At 44.7% G+C, this 20000-nt stretch overlaps 1 protein-coding gene across 1 annotated transcript in view; it reads left to right on the top strand.

Annotated features, from left to right (window-relative positions):
* LOC311310229 (ubiquilin-1-like) overlaps positions 1-20000 on the top strand; it is a gene marked incomplete at both ends in the record, with an annotated part of 26123 nt that overhangs the window by 2981 nt on the left and 3142 nt on the right. The window lies entirely within an intron of this gene.

Genomic DNA, 20000 nt, shown 5'->3' with positions numbered 1-20000 from the left:
CACACCCAAATATACACACATATACAGTATTCTGCGTGACTAGCTGCATGTATGCGTGTGTGCGAGCTTACTTACATGCTTACATTGGTACCCCAAAGGGGCAGAATAATCCCCTTTCATCCCAATGGGTTCTTTGGCAGTCTACCCAGAACCCAAGGTTATTGTTTGTTACTGTGAATGTTACTATAGGAGGGTTATTGCTTGTTACTGGTAAAGTTTATATTGCATTTTTAGTTTTACAATCACATTTAGTTATCATGTGGATGTTCATTGTCCTACAGAGAGGATGGTTAGTAGGTAAAGGGAAAACAGTAATGACGGACAATCAGAAGAATGACAACCCCCCACCTGGTCAGAGGTGGAAGTGGAGGTCAGAGGTGGAGGTCTGGTCTGAGGGGGAGGTGTTGGGCTGGTCAGAGGTGGAGGTCAGAGGTGGAGGTCTGGTCTGAGGGGGAGGTGTTGGGCTGGTCAGAGGTGGAGGTCTGGTCAGAGGTGGAGGGCTGGTCAGAGGTGGAGGTCTGGTCAGAGGTGGAGGGCTTGTCAGAGGTGGAGGTCTGGTCTGAGGGGGAGGTGTTGGGCTGGTCAGAGGTGGAGGTCTGGTCAGAGGTGGAGGGCTGGTCAGAGGTGGAGGTCTGGTCTGAGGGGGAGGTGTTGGGCTGGTCAGAGGTGGAGGTCTGGTCTCCAGCTGAGGCTGCCCAGCCCCTAAGTCTGAAGTGCTAATAGTAACTATAGTAACAGTACTCCTATATGCTAACATGGATATCTTAATAACAACACTATAGCTTACAATGAGAATCAGAATCAGTTTTTATGATTAAAATCGTTTTTTATTTATTTCTAAATTTGCCACCTCCACCGCCTCCACCGCCTCCTCTTCGGAGCCAGGGAAGAGGAGAGAGTCTCCCTGACTCTCTCTCAGTGGTCCAGAGAGATTGAGAGAGGAGAAGGAGATACCTCTGACCAGCCCTCCACCTCTGACCAGCCCTCCACCCTCTGACCAGCCCTCCACCTCTGACCAGCCCTCCACCCTCTGACCAGCCCTCCACCTCTGACCAGCCCTCCACCCTCTGACCAGCCCTCCACCTCTGACCAGCCCTCCACCCTCTGACCAGCCCTCCACCCTCTGACCAGCCCTCCACCTCTGACCAGCCCTCCACCCTCTGACCAGCCCTCCACCTCTGACCAGCCCTCCACCCTCTGACCAGCCCTCCACCTCTGACCAGCCCTCCACCCTCTGACCAGCCCTCCACCTCTGACCAGCCCTCCACCTCTGACCAGCCCTCCACCTCTGACCAGCCCAGATGTCACCTCTGACCAGCCCAGATGTCAAGATGATACCTCCTTCTCCTCTCTCTCTGGCCCACTGAGAGAGAGTCAGGGGGAGAGATGGAGACATCCCTCTCTCTCTCTCTCTGGCTGCTCTTCCTCTGTCGCTCTCTGGCTTTTATACACCTCCTGGCCCACGTCACAAGGGTGCTCTGTGACGTCACGGTTTGCAAGGCTCTTTTGACAAAACTACCAACTTTCTAAAATCACTGTAAATCACTTGATTGGTACTTTCAGACAGGTGTGATGAAGGTGTATCGAGTATCCTGGATTTGGCGTTAATATTATAATAATATTCTCCCGTTCAAAATAAAGCAACTGCCAAAAGTTAAAAAGTCTTTATTGAGATATGCCGCTAGGGCGTGGGTATAGGCTCCCCAGAACTCCTGCCCTTTTCTTTTTTAAATAATATTGTCTATTCAATATTTTGTCAAAATGTTCCAATATACAGGCCTTATTATCAATTTGTTTTAAGTCCTTCATCCATTCCCGCACGTTATAGCTCCCATATTATGACGAGCCTGGAATATGACGAGACGTAAGAATGGGTTTATGTCAACAATCCTTACGCAGAAGTTGTTGTTTGTGAATATATATTCGGGTGTGTAAATGTTTTTACGAATACGCCAAATATGCGTGTGCCACTAAAAATTCAATGCGAAGTTAGCGCCGTCACACGGTCAGTTTGGTAAACTGGTATTGTAGTTTATCTTAGCTACGATAATTTACATCTGATGCTAATATTCTGCTTTGTTGGTAACCTGGTTAATCTATGTTATTATTCCTAACTATTGCTCAAATGTGTCGCTGACTAAGTAAATTCTGTAATATTATTGCCACCGTTTTGCCTGGTTAAGCTGGTCTCTAGCCAAATGACTAGCGTTAACATCCATGTACTGTAGGCTATATCGGATTTCATATTGCGAACAGGGCGAGTAGCTTATACCTTACTAGCTAATCTAGCGAACAGATCTCTACAATATTCTTCTAACATGGTTAGCAGATAGGTTTCGGGAACAGGTGGTCCCATCACCGCACGAGATGAGTTTTGTAACGTTACTTTCCCCATTTGCTACATATCATTTTGCCATAGGTAGGCTATAAACTGTATTGTGTTTTGTATTTGCACTTAGTTCAGCTCATGTGGCCCTGCCCTCTTTGCACTGTCCCGTCTTGTCCCTGCACCCTGTCTAATTTTGTCTCCATCTATGCACCATGGGCCGAAAGCAAATTCCTAGTTATGTTGGCTAGTTATAAGTAGGCTACTTCTGGATTCTGATAGCCCAGTAGGCCAGTAAGCTTTCTGTCAGTCTCTATTCACTCATATTGTAAGGCGTACAAATAAAGAAAAAAGCCTTCCTCAATATGACCTGTCAACCATTCTGTTAACCATTCCAGTCATCTTTCTTAAATTAATTGTCCTCCATGCCCTTGACCCCAGTACCTATCTGACCTTCTCTACCAACATGCCCCATCCCGGAGCGTGCAGTCCTCAGACACGGGTCTGCCCCCCCCCCCCCCCCCTCGTGTGACCCCACCCTCTGGAAGTCTCTCCCCAGAGATATGTAACGCCCCAACCAATCAATAAATTGTCCAATAGTTGTACACATGAATGTCTATTTGCCATTATTTTACAATTTACAAATCTGTTTTCAGGTTTAGTTTTTCGTTATTAAGTTAATGCAAACCAATAATAATCAAATGCAGAGGCAATTATAACAAATATATACATTTATATATGCTTACAGTTACAACCAGCCCTTTGAGGGCAACCATAATCTCTATGTGGCCCGGGACGAAAATGAGACAACCCTGATTTCCGTATATTATATACATGAAGCAAGCCCAGAGCAGTGCATTGTGTGTGTAGTTCAGTTCAGTCTACCCAGAACCCAAGGTTATTGTTTGTTACTGTAAATGTTACTATAGGAGGGTTGTAGCTGCCATCAGAGCCAGTTCAGTTTTACTATCAGTTAGTATAATTTATAAGTAGGATAATAAATACATACATAGTTTGACATAAATACAAGAATAAATAAAGAATAAAAATGCATAGTAAAACAGATATTTTGTGTTAAATATGGGTAAAAACATGGATAAAAGGGACCTATTTACTTAGTGGAACTTGTAAGGTAGTGATGTGGTCAACAGGTCATTATTAGTCTGCTGCGCTTTAGCAGCCACGAGACTGTTCAGATTAACGATGGCGAGAAGCAGGCAGCGCACACGTTTATTTCTGTCAGTATAATGAAGATGTGTTGCTGTAAGATAAAGTAACAAGAAGTTCAAAGATTGTCGAGGTTTCAATGCCCTGGAAGTTTATTTCTACTCCCCTAGAGTTAACGCGGCCAATGAGTTCTCACGGCTAAGGCTTGAAGGCATACAAGCAATAAATGCCCGTATATAAAGAACACCTTGTGCTCGTGTGTGATACTTGACCTGGGGGAGCTACAGTGAGAACTCAAGCTGATCGGCATGAGGTGAAGAGATGAAAGAGGTCGCCTGCCGTCGACAGAGCTACAAGCAAGTTGATCAGAGTCTCATCGAACTCTAGCTTCAGAGAGATAAGGACTGTGCATACACCAGTAACCTAAGCAAGCAACAAGAAGAGTTTAGGAGCATTCTGTGGTTAAGCAGTTAAGAAGTAACACATTTAAAACAAGTTAAATGTAAAGGATTGGTTTAGCCTCATCTATTGCTTAAAAGGGACTCTATAAGAGCTAACGTGTGAATGTTTTGGTATTATACGTGCATGTCATTGAAGTTAAGATGTTAATCCTACAATAGTTATAAGAAACAGTAAGCAAGTTTGAAGTGTAAATTACATTCAAAGAGACTAACACAGAAGGTTAAGCATTATCTATATACGGTAATTACTGAGTGTTTTAAGGTTCATTGTGAGTGAAAATATGCTATTTGAGTTGAAAGTGTTTAGGATCATTTAGGTCATTAGGCTAGTTATAATTAGGATAGGTAAATAAACTAAATTAATTAGGCCTACATTTGAGTTTCAAGCGACTAAGCATAAAAGAAATAGTAAGTTCTAACTATACTAGAAATGGCTGAGTTAGAGAGTGGAGCCAAGGAGCTAGACAGTAGTGGTGAAACTCTAGAGTTAAAGCAGCAGTCTCAAACCCCAGATAATGTAGTTTTAGACACTACCCTTCTAAATACGCCAGTAGTAGAGGTAGAGACCCAAGCTGCTGCAGATGAACTAAGAAGAAGTCAAAGAAAAAAGACGCTCACTGAAAAGGGTCAAGAACTTCAAGACGAGAAAATCAAAGGGCTTCAGTGGTGCTTCTTAATGCTCTATAACAAATGGAAGTCTCTTGCTAAAGGGGCTAAGAAAACACTTAATGGCCCTCTTACCAGTGAGATCTTACAAGACCTCATGGACATGATACGCAGTTCCTCTACAGAGGTAAAGCGCGTGTATGAAGACCTGCGTCGTCACACAACCCCTGATGCAGAGATCCGTCGCCAAGTAGACACATGTCATGCTGTCTCAAACCAAATCTTACACTATGCAGACAAACGTCTTGAGGAGAAAAATCTTCTTGAAGAGCACACGTTCTGTATTGAAACCAATTCTGTCTTCTCAGCTACAACATCCCATAGCGACTTCCAAGATGATTTAAGGTCAACTCGCTCAAAAGTGAGATCAAGACATTCAAGCCAGGCTTCTATGAAGCAACAAGAAGCTGCAGCTGAACTAGCCGCAACTAAAGCCACCTTGGAGGTCTTACAAGAAATGGAACGCGAGAGACAGGAGCTTGAAGCTCTTGAAGCTGAGAACAGAAAAAGACTTTCACTACAAGAAGATGAAAATGCTGAAAGAAAGAAGGCAGTAGAAGAGAAGCGCAGGCAGATAGAGCGCTTAGAGACAGTAAAACAGATGAATGCTGCAAAAGCACGGCTGCAAGTTTACGAACAAGATTTAGGCTCAGACCAAGAAGAGAAAGCAGAGTTACTCCAAGCCTGTAAACCTAAGCTGCAGACATCTGAATCCAACCCAAGTCCTGCTATTATAGCACAAACAGCCACAAGGGGGCAACCTGTTACTAATTCTACTCAGGAGGATAGTACCACTGCACTTGCAAGAGCAATTGCTGAGTCCATCAATACAAGTCGTCTCCCAGTGCCCGAACCTTCTGTTTTCAGTGGAGACCCACTAAAGTACAAGGACTGGAAGATGTCCTTTCAAACATTGATAGGCAGGAAGAACATTCCGGTAAATGAGAAGGTCTATTACCTGCGCAAGTACGTTGGCGGACCGGCAAGGAAGGCTATTGAGTGTTATTTCTTAATTGGCACTGATGAAGCCTATCAGTCAGCACTGAACATCCTGGAGGAAAGGTATGGAAGCTCATTCGTGATCGCTAAAGCCTTCAGGGATAAGCTCACGTCATGGCCAAAGATAGGACCCAAGGACAGCATCGAACTAAGAGAGTTCGCAGACTTCCTTCGAGGCTGTCAAGCAGCAATGATGCAGATAGAGAACCTGGAAGTCTTAAATGACTGTGGCGAAAACCAAAGGATGCTCGCCAAGCTTCCTGATTGGTTGACAGCCAGATGGAACAGAAAGGTCAGTGTGATTCAACGAGCCACCAAAGCATTCCCTCGCTTCAGTCAGTTTGTTGAGTTTGTTACTGACGAAGCCAACATAGCTTGTTCCCCGGTGACATCACTTCACGCCCTGAAGTCCAACGATGGTGGGAGGGAGAATACACCAAAGACAAGAAACGCCGGTGCTAAGGTGCTAGCAAGCAACTCTGAGGAGAAACCCGATGTTAAGGGGTGCGTGTTCTGTGAAAAGCCAAACCATGGCATACACAAATGCCGCAGGTTTATGGACAAGACAATCGAAGAACGAGTCAAGTTTGTGAAAACAAAAAGGTTGTGCTTCGGATGTTTAAAAGCAGGTCACCTTTCAAAGAGCTGTGAAGGGAGAAGGGTTTGTGATACATGTAACAAGAAGCACCCAACATGTTTACATGAAGATCGCGCCAAGAAGGATGGGAGGAAAGGACCAGAGGATGACAAACAAACAGAGAGTGGGAAAAACATCAGTGAAAGGGAGAGGTCAAGGGAATGGAAGGAGTCTAAAGATACCAACGAGACTTCTACTGAAGTGACATCTCATCGAGTGGTGCAAGACATGAGTAACACCTATGCATCCACAGTTGTTCTTGTATGGCTGTCCACAAGAAGCGACCCAGAGAATGAAGTTCTTGTATACGCACTTCTGGACAACCAAAGCGACACCACCTTTATCTTGCAAGAAAGAGCAGATGCTCTGGACACGCAGAAGGAACCTGTGCAGTTAAAACTTTCCACACTGTCATCCAAAGGTACAGTCATTCGAAGCCAGAAGTTGACTGGGCTGCAGGTCAGAGGTTTCTACACGTCAAAGAAAATCCCTCTCCCAGCCACCTACACAAGGGAATTCATTCCTGCCAACACGAGTCATATTCCAACACCCAAAACGGCAAGAGTTTGGCCTCACCTGGAATACCTCGCTGAAGAGATTGCTCCTTTGAAGGACTGTGATGTTGCCTTGCTTATCGGGTACAATTGCTCTCAAGCTCTTCTCCCCAGAGAAGTGGTGACAGGTAAAGACAACGAGCCGTTTGCCCAAAGAACAGACCTCGGCTGGAGCATAGTTGGCTGTGTAGATCCGTGTGTCGACTATGGTGATGCGATTGGAACCAGCCATAGGGTTGTTGTAAAGGAAGTGACTCCTCGTCTTCAGTCACCTACTAATCTGACGAGTGAAGTCCGATATGTATGCAGAACCCAAGTCAGGGAGCTAGTCACACCTCCAGATGTGTTGAGAGTGCTTGAGTCTGACTTCAACGAAAGAACCGTGGAGGATGCTCACTTCTCTCAGGAGGACCTTCGCTTCATATCTATACTGGAGGAAGGAATCAAGATTAAGGCAGATGGCCACTGCGAAATTCCTTTACCATTTAAGGAAGACAGGCCGAGTCTACCAGACAACAAGAAATGTGCAGAGCACCGTCTTAAGTGCTTGGGAAAAAGGTTCTCAAGAGACAATCAATACCAGAAGGATTATATCACCTGCCTGAGTGAAACGATAGCTCGCGGAGATGCCGAGAAGGTTCCAGAAGAGCAACTGGACAAGAGCCCTGCCTGGTACATTCCCCACCATGGGGTGTATCACCCACACAAACCAGGGAAGATACGAGTCGTGTTCGACTGCTCATCCAAGTTTCAAGGTGTGTCATTAAATGACCATCTGCTTACTGGGCCAGAACTGACAAATACTCTGATAGGTGTTCTCATACGATTCCGCAAGGGTCCAGTGGCAATCATGTGTGATGTTGAACGTATGTTCCATCAATTCCATGTAAGAGCAGAAGACCAGGACTATTTGAGGTTTCTTTGGTGGGACAAGGGAGACTATCAGTCCCAACCATCTGTCTATCGCATGAGAGTGCACTTGTTTGGGGCGGCCTCGTCGCCAGGCTGTGCTAACTACGGCCTCAAACACGTCGCCGCTCAAGGGCAAGGTCGCTTCAGTGAAGCATCCATCCACTTCATAGAAAGGAACTTTTACGTGGATGATGGCTTGGCAAGCGTGTCAACAGAAGATGAAGCGATACAGTTGGTCAGCGAGGCAAGACAACTCTGCAGCGCTGGCAAGCTACGAATCCACAAGTTCATTTCCAACCGTCAGGGAGTACTTGCATCAATCCCCAAGGAAGAGTGCGTAGAAACGGTGAGAAACCAAGACTTGGCGGTAGGAGAGCCGCAGATCCAGAGAGCGTTAGGTGTTGAATGGTGTGTCACTTTAGATGAGTTCAGGTTCAGAGTCATCGTGAACGAACGCCCGCTCTCTAGAAGAGGAGTCTTGTCGACAGTATCCTCCATCTTCGACCCACTCGGGTTTGTAGCGCCGTTTATACTAGTAGGGAAGCAAATACTTCAACAAATGTGCAGAGACAAGATTGGGTGGGATGAACCGTTGTCCGAAGATCTTCGGCCTCAATGGGAGTCTTGGCTCTTGGACCTACAGAACCTCGCCAAGATCAAGATTCAGCGATGTTACCTACCAGAAGGTTTCAAAGAAGTGCAGAAATACGAACTCCATCACTTCTCAGACGCAAGTGTTACAGGGTATGGAGAATGTACTTATCTGAGAGTGATCAGTGCAACAGGACAAATTCACTGTTCTTTAGTAATGGGCAAGGCCAGAGTGGCTCCCACGAAAGTCACTACGATTCCAAGACTTGAGCTGTCTGCAGCTGTTGTTGCTGTCCGTACGAGTGATCTGCTCAGAAAGGAATTGGAATTAGAAGTTGCTCAGGAAGTTTTCTGGACAGACTCTAAGGTCGTCTTAGGGTACGTAAACAATGATGCTAGGCGGTTCCATGTATTTGTGGCAAATCGCATACTGCGTATCAAAGACAGTACAAACCCAAGCCAATGGAGACACATAGCCTCTGAAGAAAATCCCGCTGACCACGCGTCAAGGGGCCGCAACGCGAAAGACCTCAGTGCCTCCAATTGGTTCAATGGTCCAGAGTTTCTCTGGCAGGACAAGCTTCCCAGTGGAGATGATATGGTGGGAGACGTTGCAGTGGAGGATGCGGAGGTTCGCAAAGCCTTAGCACATAGGACTTTGACGGCAAAAGATTTCCTGCTTGACTGCTTCCTGAAGTTCTCCAGTTGGGCGATGCTAGTCAAAGCCATCGCTAGACTCAGACGACGTGTCAAGGAGCTTAAGGGTTTGGTACGAACCAACGAGGCCACAAGCCTCGAAGAGAGAAAGGAGGCAGAACTTATCATCATAGGCATTGTCCAAAGAGCTACCTTATCTGAGGAAATCCACCGTCTCCAAAGCAAGAAGGAGATAGCCAAGGATAAGGCTAGCAGGCTGTACAGACTGAATCCTTTCCTGGACAAGCAAGGTATACTCAGGGTGGGAGGACGGCTAGAACGGGCTGCTCTGCATCCGCACGTCAGACATCCAGCAGTCCTGCCCAGGAACAGCCACATATCAGAGTTACTGATCCAGCACTATCATCAAAAGGTGCAACACCAAGGGCGTGGCATAACAATGAACGAGCTACGATCCAATGGCATCTGGATAATTGGATGTAGTCACGCTGTGTCATCCTACATCTACAAGTGTGTCAAGTGTAGAAAGTTCAGAAGGTGTACCGAAGAACAGAAGATGGCTGACTTACCCCGTGAACGCATGGAAACAACTCCTCCCTTTACTTATTGCGGGATGGACTGTTTTGGCCCATTTTATATCAAAGAGGGAAGAAAGGAGCTGAAGCGCTACGGTCTGCTCTTCACCTGTCTGTGCTCTCGAGCTTTACACATAGAGCTACTTGATGACATGACGACTGATGCCTTCATTAACGCTCTTCGTGCCTTTATAGCCCTATGAGGAAACGTTCGTCAACTTAGATCAGATCAAGGGACCAACTTCGTTGGTGCAAGACGTGAGCTCCAGGAGTCTTTAAAGGAGATGGATCAAGAATGTCTGAAGCAACTGGGTTGTGAGTTTGTCATGAACGCTCCAGCTGCGAGCCATATGGGCGGAGCCTGGGAAAGGCAAATCAGGACCATAAGAAGTGTGCTGACATCCATCCTGGATCAGTCATCCAGAAGACTGGACAGTTCCTCCTTGCGAACTTACCTGTACGAGGTTATGGCGATCATAAACAGCAGGCCTTTAACAGCACACTTACTTAACGATCCAACTGGGCCACAGCCTCTCACACCAAATCACATCCTGACGATGAAGTCTTCAGTAGTCTTGCCTCCACCTGGAGAGTTTGTGAAGGAAGACGTTTATCTTCGCAAAAGGTGGCGTAGAGTGCAATATCTGACGAACGAATTCTGGTCTAGATGGAAAAAAGAGTACCTGTTAAACCTGCAACAGAGACAAAAATGGCATAAGACACAGAGAAATGCGAAGATCAATGATATAGTAATTATACAAGACGATACTGCACCGCGCAATCAATGGAAGCTGGCCAAGGTCACTGCGGTGTACCAGAGTGATGATGGATGTGTGAGAAAGGTACAATTGCTTATCAGCGATTCCTCTCTGAATGACCAAGGAAAACGACTCACCAAACCAGTCTACCTAGAAAGACCTATTCATAAGACAGTTACCCTTCTAGAAGCTGAGTAACGCAGCCTTGTGGTCTCTCTACCTTTCCTTATACTTAGTTCTGTATTTCTAGATTTTAAGTTTATTAGGGAAATCACAAGTGATTTGGTGGGAGTGTAGCTGCCATCAGAGCCAGTTCAGTTTTACTATCAGTTAGTATAATTTATAAGTAGGATAATAAATACATACATAGTTTGACATAAATACAAGAATAAATTAAAGCTGCTTCGCAGCGATGAGGCGGGGCCAGGCAATTTCCGACAAGTTTAGGAGCAATAAGCGAGAGAATAGGACAACAAGAAAGTTGACATTCCAATGTTCATTTTGTACATTCGTATCGTAAAACATTTGTAAAACATTTTGATGCGTTGTAAGCTCGATTTTGATAATTCAACAATGGTCAATGAGTTTGTGAATTACAGTCTGAAGATCCAGTGTAGCAAGTTTGGTGTTAATTGATTGAAAAATGTTGGATGAGATATGTTTATTAATTTTTACAGGTTTTGTTTGCTTTTCTTCATAATTGAACATTAACTTCAGCAGCTGTGTACTCAGTCAGTTGCCAATCAATCGATTTAGTCATTGTAATCCTCGGCGTTGGGGGTTGGGTAGGGTTGCCAACAGCGATGTCTCCGATTCGTGGAGCTTGTGTTGGATTATGGGTAACGTAGTTTTCTCTGTATGAAGTGTTGGTTTCAGAGGACAGAATTAAACATATTTTAAAAAAAATCAATTTTTGAGATAAAATTCTCAAAAAAAATCATACTACATCTTGGATATGTGGCTAATGTTGTCACTTTTTATGAGGACAATCAGACATTGATTTGGCGAGAATTAATAGGAACTATATACAGAACTGTTAACAGTAAAACTTTTTGATGTGCTGTGGGCTCAATTTTTCATATTTCAAAAATCTGTGAGGATCGTTTGGTGAGGACAGTCTGAAGATACAGTAGATCAATTTTGGTGTCAATTGAACTAAAAATGTGGGAGGAGATAGGTTTGATAGGTTTTACAGTTTATGAAGAAATCAGAGTGATGGACTTCAAAATTCCTGCAAGGTCAAAGCGTATGAAAGTTTTGTCTCACTTGGGCCTACATTCCCGTGGTGGTTTTACAGTGATAGCACCTATGGCTGATTTGTTATGATTTTTTTAAGTTTTAAACTTTAGACTGTTGCTGTAGCGCCACCTTCAGGTTTATTGACCTACAATGCAGGTTGAGGACTTTGGGTATACTACTGGAGCTATGTGCAAATCTTGGTGATTTTTTGTCCACGGGAAGTTAGACTTCAGTGGAAGATGGAGAATAATAATAATAATCAAGATTCCTGCAAGGTCAGAGTGTATGAAAGTTTTGTCTCACTTGGGCCTACATTCACGTGGTGGTTTTACTGTGATGGCACCTATGGCTGATTTGTTATGATTTTTTAAAGTTTTAAACTTTAGACTTTTGCTGTAGCGCCACCTTCAGCTTTATTGACCTACAATGCAGGTTGAGGACTTTGGGTTTAGTACTGGAGCTATGTGCACATTTTTGTGATTTTTTGTCCACAGGAAGTTAGACTTCAGTGGAAGATGGAGAATAATAATAATAAGTAAAACATTTTAATGCATTGTAAGCTCAATTTTGATAATTCAATAATCTGGTCAATGAGTTTGTGAATGACAGTTTGAAGATCCAGTGTAGCAACTTTAGTATTAATTGATTGAAAAATGTGGGTTACAGGTTTTGTTAGCTTTTTTTTCATAATTGAACATTAACTTCAGCAGCTGTGTACTCAGTCAGTTGCCAATCAATCAATTTAGTCATTGTAATCCTCGGCGGGGGTTGGGTAGGGTTGCCAACAGCGATGTCTCAGATTCGTGGAGCTTGCGTTGGATTGTGGGTAACGTAGTTTTCTCTGTATGAAGTGTTGGTTTCAGAGGACAGAATTAAACATATTTTTAAAAATTCAATTTTTGAGATAAAATTCTGAAAAAAATCATACTACATCTTGGATATGTGGCCAATGTTGTCACTCTTTATGAGGATGATCAGACATTGATTTGGCGAGAATTAATAGGAACTATACAGAACTGTTAACAGTAAAACTTTTTGAAGTGCTGTGGTCTCTATTTTTCATATTTCAAAAATCTGTGAGGATCGTTTGGTAAGGACAGTCTGAAGATACAGTAGATCGATTTTGGTGTCAATTGAACAAAAAATGTGGGAGGAGATAGGTTTGATAGGTTTTACAGTTTATGAAAAAATCAGAGTGATGGACTTTAAAATTCCTGCAAGGTCAGAGCGTATGAAAGTTTTGTCTCACTTGGGACTACATTCACGTGGTGGTTTTACAGTGATAGCACCTATGGCTGATTTGTAATGATTTTTTAAAGTTTTAAACTTTAGACTGTTGCTGTAGCGCCACCTTCAGGTTTATTGACCTACAATGCAGGTTGAGGACTTTGGGTATAGGACTGGAGCTTTGTGCAAATTTTGGCGATTTTTTGTCCATGGGAAGTTAGACTTCAGTGGAAGATGGAGAATAATAATAATATAGGCAAATACAATAGGGTTCCGGCAGCTACGCTGCCTGGCCCCTAATAAAGAATAAAAATGCATAGTAAAACAGATATTTTGTGTTAAATATGGGTAAAAACATGGATAAAAGGGACCTATTTACTTAGTGGAACTTGTAAGGTAGTGATGTGGTCAACAGGTCATTATTAGTCTGCTGCGCTTTAGCAGCCACGAGACTGTTCAGATTAACGATGGCGAGAAGCAGGCAGCGCACACGTTTATTTCTGTCAGTATAATGAAGATGTGTTGCTGTAAGATAAAGTAACAAGAAGTTCAAAGATTGTCGAGGTTTCAATGCCCTGGAAGTTTATTTCTACTCCCCTAGAGTTAACGCGGCCAATGAGTTCTCACGGCTAAGGCTTGAAGGCATACAAGCAATAAATGCCCGTATATAAAGAACACCTTGTGCTCGTGTGTGATACTTGACCTGGGGGAGCTACAAGGGTTATTGCTTGTTACTGGTAAAGTTTATATTGCATTTTTAGTTTTACAATCACATTTAGTTATCATGTGGATGTTCATTGTCCTACAGAGAGGATGGTTAGTAGGTAAAGGGAAAACAGTAATGACTGACAATCAGAAGAATGACAACCCCCCACCTGGTCAGAGGTGGAGGTCAGAGGTGGAGGTCTGGTCTGAGGGGGAGGTGTTGGGCTGGTCAGAGATGGAGGTCTGGTCAGAGGTGGAGGTCTGGTCTGAGGGGGAGGTGTTGGGCTGGTCAGAGATGGAGGTCTGGTCAGAGGTGGAGGTCTGGTCAGAGGTGGAGGGCTGGTCAGAGGTGGAGGTCTGGTCTGAGGGGGAGGTGTTGGGCTGGTCAGAGGTGGAGGGCTGGTCAGAGGTGGAGGTCTGGTCTGAGGGGGAGGTGTTGGGCTGGTCAGAGGTGGAGGTCTGGTCTCCAGCTGAGGCTGCCCAGCCCCTAAGTCTGAAGTGCTAATAGTAACTATAGTAACAGTACTCCTATATGCTAACATGGATATCTTAATAACAACACTATAGCTTACAATGAGAATCAGAATCAGTTTTTATGATGAAAATCGGTTTTTATTTATTTCTAAATTTGCCACCTCCACCGCCTCCTCTTCGGAGCCAGGGAAGAGGAGAGAGTCTCCCTGACTCTCTCTCAGTGGTCCAGAGAGATTGAGAGAGGAGAAGGAGATACCTCTGACCAGCCCTCCACCTCTGACCAGCCCTCCACCCTCTGACCAGCCCTCCACCTCTGACCAGCCCTCCACCTCTGACCAGCCCTCCACCTCTGACCAGCCCTCCACCCTCTGACCAGCCCTCCACCTCTGACCAGCCCTCCACCTCTGACCAGCCCAGATGTCACCTCTGACCAGCCCAGATGTCAAGATGATACCTCCTTCTCCTCTCTCTCTCTCTCTCTGGCCCACTGAGAGAGAGTCAGGGGGAGAGATGGAGACGTCCCTCTCTCTCTCTCTCTGGCTGCTCTTCCTCTGTCGCTCTCTGGCTTTTATACACCTCCTGGCCCACGTCACAAGGGTGCTCTGTGACGTCACGGTTTGCAAGGCTCTTTTGACAAAACTACCAACTTTCTAAAATCACTGTAAATCACTTGATTGGTACTTTCAGACAGGTGTGATGAAGGTGTATCGAGTATCCTGGATTTGGCGTTAATATTATAATAATATTCTCCCGTTCAAAATAAAGCAACTGACAAAAGTTAAAAAGTCTTTATTGAGATATGCCGCTAGGGCGTGGGTATAGGCTCCCCAGAACTCCTGCCCTTTTCTTTTTTAAATAATATTCTCTATTCAATATTCTGTCAAAATGTTCCAATATACATACAGTCCTTATTATCAATTTGTTTTAAGTCCTTCATCCATTCCCGCACGTTATAGCTCCCATATTATGACGAGCCTTGAAAATGACGAGACGTAAGAATGGGTTTATGTCAACATTCCTTACGCAGAAGTTGTTGTTTGTGAATATATATTCGGCTGTGTAAATGTTTTTACGAATACGCCAACGAATACGTCGATGTCCCGCAAATAGCCTAGGCTATATGTTACAGTTTAATCGTTCTGAAATCGGAATCGGAATTAGTCTGTTCGTGTGAGTCAATGATCAAAAATCAAAACAGGAATTGGATATGGAGTTTGGATTACTGTAAAGGAAATTTACGTTTGAAAGATCCGTGGTGAACCGAGTAATACGGCAGGCCTTATGCCATTTTTAGATTTAATTTGTCCTCAGACGAAAACCATGTTGTGTCTATGCCAGCCAACACTGGATATCACAGAGTGCGCTATTGTCACTTTACAAACGCAACAGTGAAGAGGGTGAGGGTTGGGCCGGAAGCCGTATCTCTCAAGTCATCTGTCTGGTGGAGGGACATCCCAAAACAGACATCACCTGGATCAAGCGAGTCTGCATTTGTGCATATCTAGTGTGTGTACGTATTTTAATGTGTTTGCTGTATATGTCTGTGTCTGCCAACCCCCCCATCACCCCCAAAGGCCTACCACCTCCTCCCGGTACTATCTCTGTGTTGAAGAGCTCTGCATGGCAAAGAACATTCTCTCTCTCTCACACACACACACACACACACACACACACACACACACACACACGCACACACGCACACACAATGCACTGCTCTGGGCTTGCTTCATGTATATAATATACGGAAATCAGGGTTGTCTCATTTTCGTCCCGGGCCACATAGAGATTATGGTTGCCCTCAAAGGGCTGGTTGTAACTGTAAGCCTATATAAATGTATATATTTGTTATAATTGCCTCTGCATTTGATTATTATTGGTTTGCATTAACTTAATAACGAAAAACTAAACCTGAAAACAGAATTGCAAATTGTAAAATAATGGCAAATAGACATTCATGTGTACAACTATTGGACAATTTATTGATTGGTTGGGGCGTTACATATCTCTGGGGAGAGACTTCCAGAGGGTGGGGTCACACGAGGGGGGGGGGGGGGGGCAGACCCGTGTCTGAGGACTGCACGCTCCGGGATGGGGCATGTTGGTAGAGAAGGTCAGATAGGTACTGGGGTCAAGGGCATGGAGGACAATTAATTTAAGAAAGATGACTGGAATGGTTAACAGAATGGTTGACAGGTCATATTGAGGAAGGCTTTTTTCTTTATTTGTACGCCTTACAATCTGAGTGAATAGAGACTGACAGAAAGCTTACTGGCCTACTGGGCTATCAGAATCCACAAGTAGCCTACTTATAACTTGGCAACATAACTAGGAATTTGCTTTCGGCCCATGGTGCATAGATGGAAACAAAATTAGACAGGGTGCAGGGACAAGACGGGACAGTGCAAAGAGGGCAGGGCCACATGAGCAGAACTAAGTGCAAATACAAAACACAATACAGTTTATAGCCTACCTATGGCAAAATGATATGTAGCAAATGGGGAAAGTAACGTTACAAAACTCATCTCGTGCGGTGATGGGACCACCTGTTCCCGAAACCTATCTGCTAACCATGTTAGAAGAATATTGTAGAGATCTGTTCGCTAGATTAGCTAGTAAGGTATAAGCTACTCGCCCTGTTCGCAATAAATCCGATATAGCCTACAGTACATGGATGTTAACGCTAGTCATTTGGCTAGAGACCAGCTTAACCAGGCAAAACGGTGGCAATAATATTACAGAATTTACTTAGTCAGCGACACATTTGAGCAATAGTTAGGAATAATAACATAGATTAACCAGGTTACCAACAAAGCAGAATATAAGCATCAGATGTAAATTATCGTAGCTAAGATAAACTACAATACCAGTTTACCAAACTGTGACGGCGCTAACTTCGCATTGGATTTTTAGTGGCACACGCATATTTGGCGTAGGCTATTCGTAAAAACATTTACACAGCCGAATATATATTCACAAACAACAACTTCTGCGTAAGGATTGTTGACATAAACCCATCCTTACGTCTCGTCATATTCAAGTCTCGTCATAATATGGGAGCTATAACGTGCGGGAATGGATGAAGGAATTAAAACAAATTGATAATAAGGACTGTATGTATATTGGAACATTTTGACAGAATATTGAATAGAGAAGATTATTTAAAAAAGAAAAGGGCAGGAGTTCTGGGGAGCCTATACCCAGGGCCGGCCCTAGCATTTCAGCAGCTCTAGGCGAGATTTGTTGACGGGGGGGGGGGGGGGTGCTGCTGCGCGATTTGTTAACGGGGGAGGCGCCCGGCGCTGGGCGGAGGCGCCGCATCGCATTGCGAAGCGTAATAGAGACAGTAGGGATTACGGAATGAAATTATTTTAATAAAAATAAAAAATAATTTTTTTTTTTTTTTTTTTGGTGCTCCTTGGCCAGGCGCCCCTTGGCCATTTGGCGCCCTAGGCGACCGCCTATTTCGCCTATGCCTCGGGCCGGCCCTGCCTATACCCACGCCCTATAGCGGCATATCTCAATAAATAGCCTACTTTTTAACTTTTGGCAGTTGCTTTATTTTGAACGGGAGAATATTATTATAATATTAACGCCAAATCCAGGATACTCGATACACCTTCATCACACCTGTCTGAAAGTGCCAATCAAGTGATTTACAGTGATTTTAGAAAGTTGGTAGTTTTGTCAAAAACCGTGACGTCACAGAGCACCCTTGTGACGTGGGCCAGGAGGTGTATAAAAGCCAGAGAGCGACAGAGGAAGAGCAGCCAGAGAGAGAGAGAGAGGGACGTCTCCATCTCTCCCCCTGACTCTCTCTCAGTGGGCCAGAGAGAGAGAGAGAGAGGAGAAGGAGGTATCATCTTGACATCTGGGCTGGTCAGAGGTGACATCTGGGCTGGTCAGAGGTGGAGGGCTGGTCAGAGGTGGAGGGCTGGTCAGAGGGTGGAGGGCTGGTCAGAGGTGGAGGGCTGGTCAGAGGGTGGAGGGCTGGTCAGAGGTGGAGGGCTGGTCAGAGGTGGAGGGCTGGTCAGAGGTGGAGGGCTGGTCAGAGGTATCTCCTTCTCCTCTCTCAATCTCTCTGGACCACTGAGAGAGAGTCAGGGAGACTCTCTCCTCTTCCCTGGCTCTGAAGAGGAGGCGGTGGAGGCGGTGGAGGTGGCAAATTTAGAAATAAATAAAAACCGATTTTAATCATAAAAACTGATTCTGATTCTCATTGTAAGCTATAGTGTTGTTATTAAGATATCCATGTTAGCATATAGGAGTACTGTTACTATAATTACTGTTAGCACTTCAGACTTAGGGGCTGGGCAGCCTCAGCTGGAGACCAGACCTCCACCTCTGACCAGCCCAACACCTCCCCCTCAGACCAGACCTCCACCTCTGACCAGCCCTCCACCTCTGACCAGCCCAACACCTCCCCCTCAGACCAGACCTCCACCTCTGACCAGCCCTCCACCTCTGACCAGCCCTCCACCTCTGACCAGACCTCCACCTCTGACCAACCCTCCACCTCTGACCAGCCCTCCACCTCTGACCAGCCCTCCACCTCTGACCAGACCTCCACCTCTGACCAGCCCAACACCTCTGACCAGCCCTCCACCTCTGACCAGCCCTCCACCTCTGACCAGCCCTCCACCTCTTACCAGCCCTCCACCTCTGGCCAGACCTGTTTGCTGTGTAGATCCAGTTATAGAAGCGGGCATCTCGTCCGGCGATTTGAAACAGCTGGTCAATTCACCCCAACAAGAATAGCCAAGCGAAGGACAAAAATGAAACCACAAACGTTACTGGTCTTGAAACAACTGTGTTAGCCTAGTTCCATATGAGAACACTCCTCGGTCCAATTCCGTATAGTAGATCAGCCTGTGTCCACGTAGTTGCTAGCTAACTGGTGTGTAGGCTACATTCCATGAATATCTGAAGCAATTATTCCCTATGTAGTTCACTATGGGTAACACTACATAGGGAATAGGGAGCGAGTGAACCATTTCAAACACATCTCTAGTCAGCCCCGTTAGCTAGCTTACTCGTCCTGATGCCATGTTCTATATGAGAACACTCTGCTAGTTAGCCTACTGTATTAAACCTCTACTTGTCCCGATACCTTGTTCCATGAGTTAAACAGATACAGACCCGACGACAGTTACAGAGATAGATACTATAGATAGATAGGCTTTGTTCGTAATAATTAAAATTACAACCAGACAGAGAACAAGGAGTTTGAGTTCACATAGTCGTTAGCTAACTGGTACAGTTGTTTACGTTGCAGTCTAGCTTACAATAGCTTCTCACGCCGCTCACTACCATTCCATATTTTTTCTGATTTAAGGTCCCATGACGGGTTTCTCTTCCTGCTTCTGCCTAAGCCCTCCACAATACCACAATACAACGGTGTCATGTTTTACCGAAGGAGAAGTGAAGAAGACGGTAGCTATCAGTGGCTAAAGCAGCTGTAATGTTAAGATCATTCCTGTAGCTGCTTTGCTGCTAATGCGAGTGTCTCCGTTCCTGCCCGAGAAACAGAAGTTGAACTAATAGCATCAAAATCAAAATAGCTACAGGAATCATCGTTGTAAAGTTAGCTATCTGCTTTTTAGCCACCAACAGCTACCGTTAATATTATGAAGCTGCTGTCGTGAGTTAACTTGCTATCACGGTCTTATCGTGCAGCTTCACAGCCTGCTATTAGCAGACAGCACTAAAGTTGACAAAATCACACTTGCACATCATTAGAATTCCAACCATTTATATGGGATTTATCATTCAACTAAACATGGAACCTGAATACTACCTGATATTTCAACCTGCTGCCATCAGTGATCGGCGCGTCTGCTTGTTTGAGTCATGAATATCTTACGCAGTTACATTCCATGTAGTGTCCCAAAACTGTTAAATCATTCCCCATGTAGTTCACTATGAGTCGCACTCAATACATCCATGGTAGCACTACATAGGGAATAGGGAGTGAGTGAACCATTTCAAACACATCTCTGGTCAGCTCCGTTAGCCATCTTACTCGTCCTGATGCCATGTTCCATATGAGAACACT

Source organism: Borostomias antarcticus (genome assembly GCF_949987555.1).
Source record: "Borostomias antarcticus genome assembly, chromosome: 6".
Taxonomy (NCBI): domain Eukaryota; kingdom Metazoa; phylum Chordata; class Actinopteri; order Stomiiformes; family Stomiidae; genus Borostomias; species Borostomias antarcticus.
Note: the sequence above shows the minus strand (reverse complement) of the source record. Positions and strands in the feature narration are given on the sequence as shown.